General features: G+C 37.9%; 1 protein-coding gene across 4 annotated transcripts in view; it reads left to right on the forward strand.

Moving 5' to 3' along the window:
* Window positions 1-9,701, forward strand: part of LOC107085757 (bifunctional heparan sulfate N-deacetylase/N-sulfotransferase 4-like) — a 75,967-nt gene that overhangs the window by 49,000 nt on the left and 17,266 nt on the right. The gene's annotated exons all lie outside the window — the stretch shown is intronic.

A 9,701-nucleotide genomic window follows, 5' to 3' on the forward strand; every position in this document is an offset into this window, starting at 1 on the left:
CAACAACAACACTGAGCCTCACCCTGTAGCCCTCCAGCCTTTCTACGTACAACATATCTCTACTGCATTATATTAGACCTAATGCTGACCAATTTCTTCTCATGTCTTTTCTATTATGCCAGAACTTAATCCCTTCCCCTTACCAATATTTCTGTTATTGTGACAATATTCTTTTTAGACCAGAAAAATCATTCCCTCCTTTTACTTCTCTGCTTTTGATGCTAATGTTTCTGCTGCACTTCTTGCTATGAATATATCCGTATTTCTTGTCTGACATTTTGCTGCATCTGCTTTGAGATGCTCAGATTTGAGGAGAAAAACAAAAACAATGTCCTATAGGGTCTAATATAGCCTACAGTTAAGTTAAGGCATTAAAATGAGGGCGAGGATGAGACAACATGAGATATAGATACAATGAAACAAATGTCTTTTTTTCCCCGCACTTTTCGTTGCTTGATTTGTTTTACTCCTTGTAAGACAAAGATGTAACTAGTGCTTTATTAGACTGATTATGTCATCGTCACTCTAGGCCAACTAATCTATTCTCCTTCTTCCTTAGAACCGTAAAAAAATGACACTAAAAGACACTTTTGTATTGTCAGTAAAACAGCTAATAATCATAGCAGTAATTTTTTCCCTAAATGAGAACTGTCTGCCCTGACGTAAACACATGCACAGTGCTCACATGCAGGCACAGTGATGATTCATGCTAGTGTCTCACTGCAATGTTTCAATTTGCAGACACAAAAGCTTAATTAGTGTGCGCACTTTGTGCCTAATCAATAGCGCTCTGTAGCTCGCTGCTTAAGTCCCCCTGGGTGTTTCCTTTTGTTTGATGATCTGCCCATCGGTAACATTGCCACTTCCTGTTGATAGACTCTAAATCACTTTTGGCATTTTGTGTGAGTTTTTCCCCAACAGCAACCAAACTACATGGATGCGTAAGTGCGTGTGGCTGTAAAGATTTTTGTGCTGTACGGTCATGGCTCTTACGTACAGTACACACTTCACTCGACAATCGATTGGACTCTGCAAATAGCCAAAAGGGCACAAGTCATTCCCCGATAAATGGTCAGAGAGATTGTGAGAAAGGAGAGGAAAGCAGGAAGAGACGGGGAGTAGGGGGGGGAGTAAGGGGGAGCTGGGTTAGAAGGTGGCAGACGGATTGAGATTTAATTTTCAGGTCACGGCATCTTGTGTCACTTGAGAATCCAGACACATACAGAGAGGAAATGATGCACATATAGCCCCCTGACACAAACACACAATGGAGAATATTGTTGTGGTCTTAAAGAACCAAGTATTTTTTATAAGTATTTGTGTATACCTGGCATAAGCAAAGCCCTAGACATATTTCAGGCATGACATTTAGCTTCGCTTAGCTCTACCACTAAGCTTGTTAGGCAAAGATCAAATATCAGCACAATCTCCCCCTCTGCTGTGTTTAAATGACTTTTCACTCTCATTGTCTGTCATTATTATTGTGTACAGCTTTTGGCTTCCATTGTTCCTTTCCATTCTCTCTTCCTCTAGTCATCTCAGCAATTGCCAACCTCTGTACGTTGACTTTGCTCATGCATGTGAAGCTTTCCACACCTCTTTTTGTCTCATTTTCACTCCTTCCCGCTCCTTCTCCAGAGTCCTGCTGATCGGAACTGAAGGGTTTGGCAGCTCATCAACACATCCAGGCTCTTTCAGAAACAAATCTCTCACAATAAACTTTGATTCAAACTGGGAAGATATTAAAAAGTGACAGTAAAGCAGTGAAAACTGGGCCCACTGAAAGGGACAGCAGTCATGGACAGAATCAAACAGAATGCATTTCATTAAAATCATTTAATGCATTTACACCTAGTTTTCGCCTGTCTGGTGGTGTCACAAAGAGACTGAGGTTGACTGTTAGAGGGAAAAAGCCTGTTCAGGGTTGAGAAGACAGGGCACAGTGACTGAAAATGAAACAAAATCGAAAGGGTTGGGGATCCAACCTAACCTGACTCCGCCAGATGGATTTGCTCCGCATATCCATCTGGAAACCTTCCGTTAAAGTAATTTTGGGAAGGGGTGAAAATACTGGTTAGCTGATTGGCCTATGTTGGTGATAGACGGGCCAAATAAACCAATCAGATCAACGAAGCATATAACGTACTAACAGACTGACGACGAAGACACAACCACAAGCCAGGCTACTCTTGCCGAAACCAGTCGGGAGAAGAGCAAAAACATCTTTTACTCTGAAAAAAGCCTCCAGAGCAGTGTTTTGCTCTTCTTTCAGTGAAGAAATACTCTGTAATTCCAATAAAACTTGCTCGATAGCCACGCTAACGCTAGTTTCATCGGCTGAAGCCGCCATGTTCTTTAGACTGAACTGTCGCGCTTCTCGTTGCGTCACACCTCAACCCGCCTCAAAGCCAACGCTGATTGGACTTTCGTTTGGTGAACGGCTCCAAATTTTCTTCAACGGAGAGTCTCCAGACCATCTTGAAATCTCACGAGATCAGGATGGTCTCACAAGGCTAGATCCAACCCTTAGTAGGTTTCTTTTAGTTTTAAAAATTATTTTGTCATTTGAATCAATTAATTGGATTAACTGCAATAAATCCATTATTAATCGATTATTGAAATAATCGTGAACTAATTTAGTAATCGATTACTATTACCGTTAACGGGAGTATAGAGACTGTAAAACATGCATTTAGCTGAAAGAGCAAGCCACCTTGAGCAGCAATTATACTAAAATTGTACATAAAAAAGTCAGATAAAAAACAAACTTTTCATCTGACAATATGCTCTATCCAGAACTCCTCAAGTGGAAAAATTTTAGTTTCACCTGCCTTAATTTCGTAAAAAGTCTTTTTTTTAAGGAACCTTTTGCTTTCCAAAAAAATCAAAACTATAACCATCTAATTAATCGATTTGCAAAGTAATAGTTAGTTGCAGACCTAATATATATATATATATATATATATATATATATATATATATATATATATATATATCAACTTCAGTTAATCACGAACTGTTTCTAAATTACGATGTACTGCATTAGGATGAATTGCTTTCATATTGTTATCAGTAACATATATGTAACACATACAGTACATTTATGCTCGTTAGAGCATCTGTATAACCTGGCAATTACTTCACTTTATCATGTAAGTGTTGTGACTTTTACTTTGCATCTGCAGAAATAATGTAGCAGTCATGTGGGACATATTGCCTCCCTTCACCCTCATGCTACAAAATGTGTCGGCATGTCCTAAAAGATTTTAACCAGCTTGGCTTTAGCTGGAAATCAAATAATGTTGACTGTATCTCCCTATGTGATAGAAATGTATCAGTAGTGTGCTGTTTGCTAAGAGGAGGGTCTAAAAGATGTCTCTGCTTTAATCAGCTCTTAATACGGAACTAGATGGAAAGGCCAAAGCATAGAAAGGTTGGCAGGCACAGACAGACAGATAGGAGGATGGATGGACAAACAAGAATCAAGTAATAACTTACAAAATCCAATCATATTAAAGGGGATTAGAAAATGTCGCAAACACAAGTACAAGACCACATGCTCTTTTAATCCTACAAAAAACACTATGTGTGCCTGAGTTTTTGAATGCTCGTGCGTGTTCTTGCATGCATGTACTTTGAAGAACATCACTCCATGTTGGGCTGACATGTTTCATTAGGGCATCTAGGTCAGTATGAGATCTGAAAGAGGAGGGAAGGCAAAAAAAAAAGACATGAAGTGACTTTTTCAAGCCGGCTAGAAAGTGAGAGCAAGACATCAAACTGATGAAAACAGAGCAGGGAAATAAAGCTGCACAGTAGCAAAGGACAAGAAAAGACAAAGGAGTAAAAATTAAAAGCGAAAGGCTTAGCGGCTGTGTTTATATATTTTGATACTTTGCCAGTAGAGGTGCAATTTGAGTCCAGGTCTGTGCTGAAGTGGTTTCCCTTTTATTAAAACACATAGGGGAACCAAAGCAATCTGGTTGTTGAAGAAATGTGGAGAAAAGGTTTAGATGGTTCAGTCAATTGATTTTTTTAGCCCCCACAAGTTTTTCCACTGAGGGCTACACGTTTTTACCTCTTTGCGAGATTAACGCTCTCTCAAGAGACTTTTTACCTTCTATTTAGACTCCCCTGCCAAGGTAAATCTCTTTCTGTCACCTTTCTCTGTGCTGTTTTTTTTTTATTATCTTTTTTTTTAAACTCTTTAATTACAGCCACAAATCATATCCTCCTTTCCTTCTCTGTTTAATTTAGCTGCATCTGCTCATGCCTCATAATTGATGTTTCCATGTACCACCACAGGTCTCCTTTTCACTCTCTCTTTGTCCAAACTGTATGCACGTACAAAACACCCCACACACAGCAACCTGTTTTCACACAGCCTGCAGAGTCAGACATCATAGGCTATTGAGTGGTTTGAAGGGAACATAAATCACTTTTTGATCACCCTGTTTCCTTTCCAAAAAAGGGAACAAAGGAAAATTCAGACTTAGAATTTTTTTTTAAATCAAATCTAGTCTGATCACCTCCAGCCTACCTTTATTTGAGGGTGCTGCTAAATATCACTTGTTCATCATATGAGCCTTTCTAGTTATATGTGCCCAAAAGAAGAGCTCTAAAAGAATAGATTCAATCTTTTTGTCAGCAGAATACACAGGAGCTTAAGCCTAAGTTGACCAGTTTTTGGCATGTTTATCAACTATTCCTGCCTGAGTGCTGCTTTTACATCAGATACATTGTTACATCGCTGGCAGAAGCCTAAATGCTGTACAGCTTATTTGTCTTGCGATCCCAAACTGCGGTCAACATCCTATTATTATTGAAAAAATCCAGAAAAATGTGTGCTAATATATGTGAATCTTCTTTCAAAAAATGAATTATCTGCTCCTTTTTCCCCAAATACACAGTAAAGTCTGCATACATCCAGCGTGTCCTCCTGCTGTGTCTCTTTCTCTCACTGGCTAAGACCCGTTTTTCCATCAGCATTCATGGGTTATCAGTATTCCCATTGCTTTCCAGGTCAGCATGATAGATGCTGATCCATCAAGCTCTGATAGTGTGTTGTTTTTATCTACAGCAAACCTTTGCTGCTAAAGAGAAGTATCCTCTTGTATATGCTGAAAATTTACTATTTATAATTGCATTAGAATAAATAAACATTTATTGACAAATCTATTTTATTTCAATCATTTTTAATCAGAATTATAAAGTCATAGTAAATTTTGATGATATCAAATTCAGATGTTATACAGTGGGATCCGCTTATAGTGGTCACGTTGGTCCAGAGCAGATTTGAACACGATAAGTGGTTGATTACTAAAACCGAATGTACCGTTATTTCACTTATTTTTTATGCAGAATATCATCTAAATGCCATTTGTATGGTTTTTCAATAAGAAAAATGAAATGAAACAGATAGCTGCCACATTTACTGAATTTTATTACAGTACCATGCAAGTTTAATTACAGTATACTGCACTATACACAGACATAACTCTTGTATACTACATAACTTATTATGTGCTGTGCGTCGGCTCTGCTGTGCCGCCGGTGCATTTTTTTTACAAGTCTGAAAATAAACGTTGAAACAAATGCTTAATCACAGCACAGTAGCTCTTAGTGTGCGGACATAACTCTGATAGCCTACAGTAGGCCTATGTAACTCATTCTGTGCATCAGCTCTGATGTGCCACTGGTGCATTTTTTTAACATGTCTGAAAATAAAGTTTGAAACAAACGGTTTCATAGATAAACATAGAAAAGAACTGCATAGGCTGCAGAAAATGAAAGCTAGCCTACGTTTGTTTTGTGTTGCCGATCTGCTGCGCCACATAAAGGAATCACTTGACATATTTATTTATGGTTCTCTGGATCAGAGTGTTGTCCAACATCGAGTTCACATCTTTTTCAAAATGACCTAAAAGATAAAGGTAAAATTTTTGAAACCAACATGCAGGAGACCAGTCTTTAAATGCAAACTGCATTCTTCATTCCAGCTCTGGAAGGGAAAAGAGTCTCCTCTTCTTCATCCTCATCCTCCCCCTCCTCGCTGCGCGCAGCACTGGTACCCGCACCAAAGCGCTCTTTTACCTCCGCGATGATGTCCTCATCCGTCATGGGCTCTGACACCGGAGTGCTGTCATCACTTTCGATCCACTTATTAATAATTTTTGCACATGTTTACATTCATAAAATGGCCAAAAATGAACACTATAAGCGAATTTCTTGATTACTATAAACTAATTATTTACACAGCATTTGTATAGAAATGATTCTGTTTCAAGCCTTTTGGTCTATATAAGCGGTTGATTACTATATCTGTGACCACTATAAGCGGATTCCACTGTGTAATATTAAAAAAAGATTTGCTGAAATCTACTGAAAGTTATTCCACTGCTTGGCTGTAGCTCTTTGCCCTCCATCAGTTCATCATGTTAGGAAGGTGACTGGCCTGTGTTACTGTAGTAGACTATGGGCTTTATAAGACTTAGTGGATCAATATCAGTAGTTGTTCTGACTCCCAAAATCCTCACTAACTGTGAAAACTTCAAATTGGACCATAAGTTAACTTGATTCTATATCTGTCCAAGAAGTAGATCTTGGTTTCAATATAAAATAACTTTCATCTGGGAGAAGACTTTGGACTACTTGGCAACAGTCCAGTCCTTTTTTTCTCCCTAGCTTAACATAAGAAATGCAAAAGTTACATGTATGTCCATATACCAGATACACTGTATACTGTGTTTGGCGGTGTTTAAAGCAATCCCTTCAGCTTTATTCCACACCTGCTGAATCTCTTACAATCACCTGCAGTTATATCTGGGGCTTTTAAATTTTGTTCAACCCCCATTGATTTTCAACCTGCCATAATATTACATACCTTCTCCAATTTCTGTATTAAAATACATTTTGTTCTAATATTCTTAAATACTGATTTTTATTTTATTTTTTTGCATTAACTATGATGTATAAACCCCAATTTAAAAACCTTTTGATATATTTTTTCATAAATTGTTGAAATAGAGTACCTTTTCTGTTTATTACAGATCCAGATGTATGTCTGATTGAGATTTAGTCTGTTTCTCTGTTATTCTTCCATCTGGTGTCATGTCCAGGCAATGTAGGTTAATATCATGGAGGATGTGGTTAAACTCATTGTCGGATCAGATTTGTTTTACAAAGAGAGAAAGTGAAATATTTGTGTCGTTTTGATGGAACTAATTAAAATTTACCACTTTGTCAAATCCATTAAAAATATACATTCTAGATTCCATTCCAAGGGTTAAGCAAAATTAAATGAAACATAAGAAGGGGTGGCTTGTGTGTGTGGGTGTGGGCTGGGCTCACTTTTAAATTGAAGAACATTAAAAACTGACACCGAATAACTCAAGCGTATACAGACACCATCATTAGATCTAACAAATAATTCATATCTTAATGGCTGATGTTAGCATTTTATCTAAGATGTTTCCATAACTCTGTGAACAAAATCAGGAGTATGGTCCCAGTGTAAGTCTGTGTGGATGTGCGTATGTTTGTAAGAGCTATCTGTGCTTGTCTCTTTGATCAGCCTATAAAAGCACTGAGGCGTGGACAGATAGCCCGAACCGACACACCATCGCTCCTCTGCTCGCTCTGAGTGTCTCCTTCCTCCTCACACACATTAACCACTGCAAACACACTGTGACACACTGTCCCGCTTGTATCCGCATCTCTCCCATCTCCCAATGCCTCTGAGGAGTATTGTGCTGCCTCCTCAGCTTTATCTACCAGGAGCGCTGAATCCATCAGTCTCATTATCTTTATCATATCTTTTACCTTTTCGTTTTTTTCCACTTGAAACTGCTTATGCTGTGCTGTAACTTAATATTAAAATCTCCCCCAGCCAGAGCAACTGAAATGGAGCTATTGATGCTGTTTGGATAGGAGAACTGTTCTGGACCCCAATGACTGAGCTCACATACTTATAAGTAGTCAGTTTGTCTTCCAATGAGGCTGTAGTGGTTAATGTTCGGAATTGGATTTGAAGGTAGCAGTTTGGATGGTTTGTATATACAGTTCTTTAAAGATAAGAGAGCTGTTACAGACATCGCCACTGTAGTATTTCCCTTAACTGTAATCAAGGATGCCAATCTTCTGTGTGTGAAACTTAAAGGTTTTGTGGAGGATTTTCTTGAATTTTATAAAAAACCTAACCTCTGCACTTAAAAGAAATGCGGATGTAAGAAAATTCACAAGACCATTTCTCCTTGTGCACCATCTGTTTAAAAGTCGCTGTTCTCATATCTCAATTAAGCTTACTGTGTTAGAACATCTGCCCAAACCCCTAAACCCCTAAAAAAAACCTACACTACAAAAACAATCTAGAAATAAGTAGAAATTTCTTAAATTAAGTGTATTTACCCTTAATTTCAGTAGGTAAATAAAATGAAATTTGAAATTTGCCAATGGAATAAGTATTTTTCCTCTTAAAATAAGATAATTAGATATTATTGACTTGAAATAAAAAAAAATGCAATTGTTTTTTCTTATTTTAAATGTATCTTATCTTGTTCCATTGGCAAAGTGTCTCACTTATCTCCTTAATTCAAGAAAAAATGCACTTATTAAAAAAAAAAAAAAAAAAAAGACAAATTTAGATTTCCATTTTTTGCAATGTAAATAGTGGGGACTTAATGGTGAACGCAGTCAACTTACTGTTCGGACAGTTGATCACTTGGTCCACTGCACCATCCTGCGTCCTGCGCCATCTTCTTTATTAGTCACCTGTGCCGGGTAGCGGCAGCCTATTGCAACAGCAGGCCGCTGTGACAACAAATCCCATAATGTTTTCCGAGAAAAGCTCTCCACTCAAAGCATTCTGGGATATATCTGCCTCTTCTGATACCTTTCTTTTCTTCTCATACACTTCGTACACACTTTTACGACGGCCATTTTCAAAGAACAGGCGGTGAGCTTCATGACTGTCTGAAACCGTAGCTCACCACAGATATACACCGGAAAGTGAGCATGCGCAGAAAAAGATAGCTAATGGGAAGAGCATGTAGGACGCCCTTACGTAAACATATTACCAGAATGATTGATAATTAGGAGGACCACTTATTTAGATGATCCATCCGGAAATAAAAGATCGATATAAGATCGTCCTCTATACCTCTAAGATTTTCCTCTTTTGGTCACTAACTCATTCTGCAATGACAAATGTAATCCCAATTAGCAGTAGTTCTTCCTAACATTTTTACACACTACTGTTTGTAATTGGTTATTTTAAAGACAGCATCATTTCGACCACTTTCTCTGTGACTGGGTTTCAGTCCTTGAGAACATAGGTTCAATCAATATAATACCTCAAAGAATTAACAATGCAGATTATAAAATTATTGAACAAAGTCCATTTTCTAGCTCCTTACTTAATTGAGAGGTCTCATCTCCCCTTAATGGTTCTGGTCCTCAAACCAAAAAGAAAAAAAAAACAAGAATGAAAACTGATGCAGACCTGGAGACGTTGTCGGACTTACAGAATAAGTACAAACCTGCTAATCTCTGTTAATGTGACTGCTCTGACCTTTGTGTGGTTGACTTTAAGCATGTAGCTATAAAACATGGAGAGTCTTAATGACCTTATGAGAACAATTTAAAATAGGTTTACTCAAGACAGCCTTATTTTTTTATTTGTTTGTTTTTTGCGAAAAAAGGGT

The sequence above is a fragment of the Cyprinodon variegatus genome, unplaced genomic scaffold, assembly GCF_000732505.1.
Source record: "Cyprinodon variegatus isolate N-32 unplaced genomic scaffold, C_variegatus-1.0 Scaffold132, whole genome shotgun sequence".
Lineage (NCBI taxonomy): Eukaryota > Metazoa > Chordata > Actinopteri > Cyprinodontiformes > Cyprinodontidae > Cyprinodon > Cyprinodon variegatus.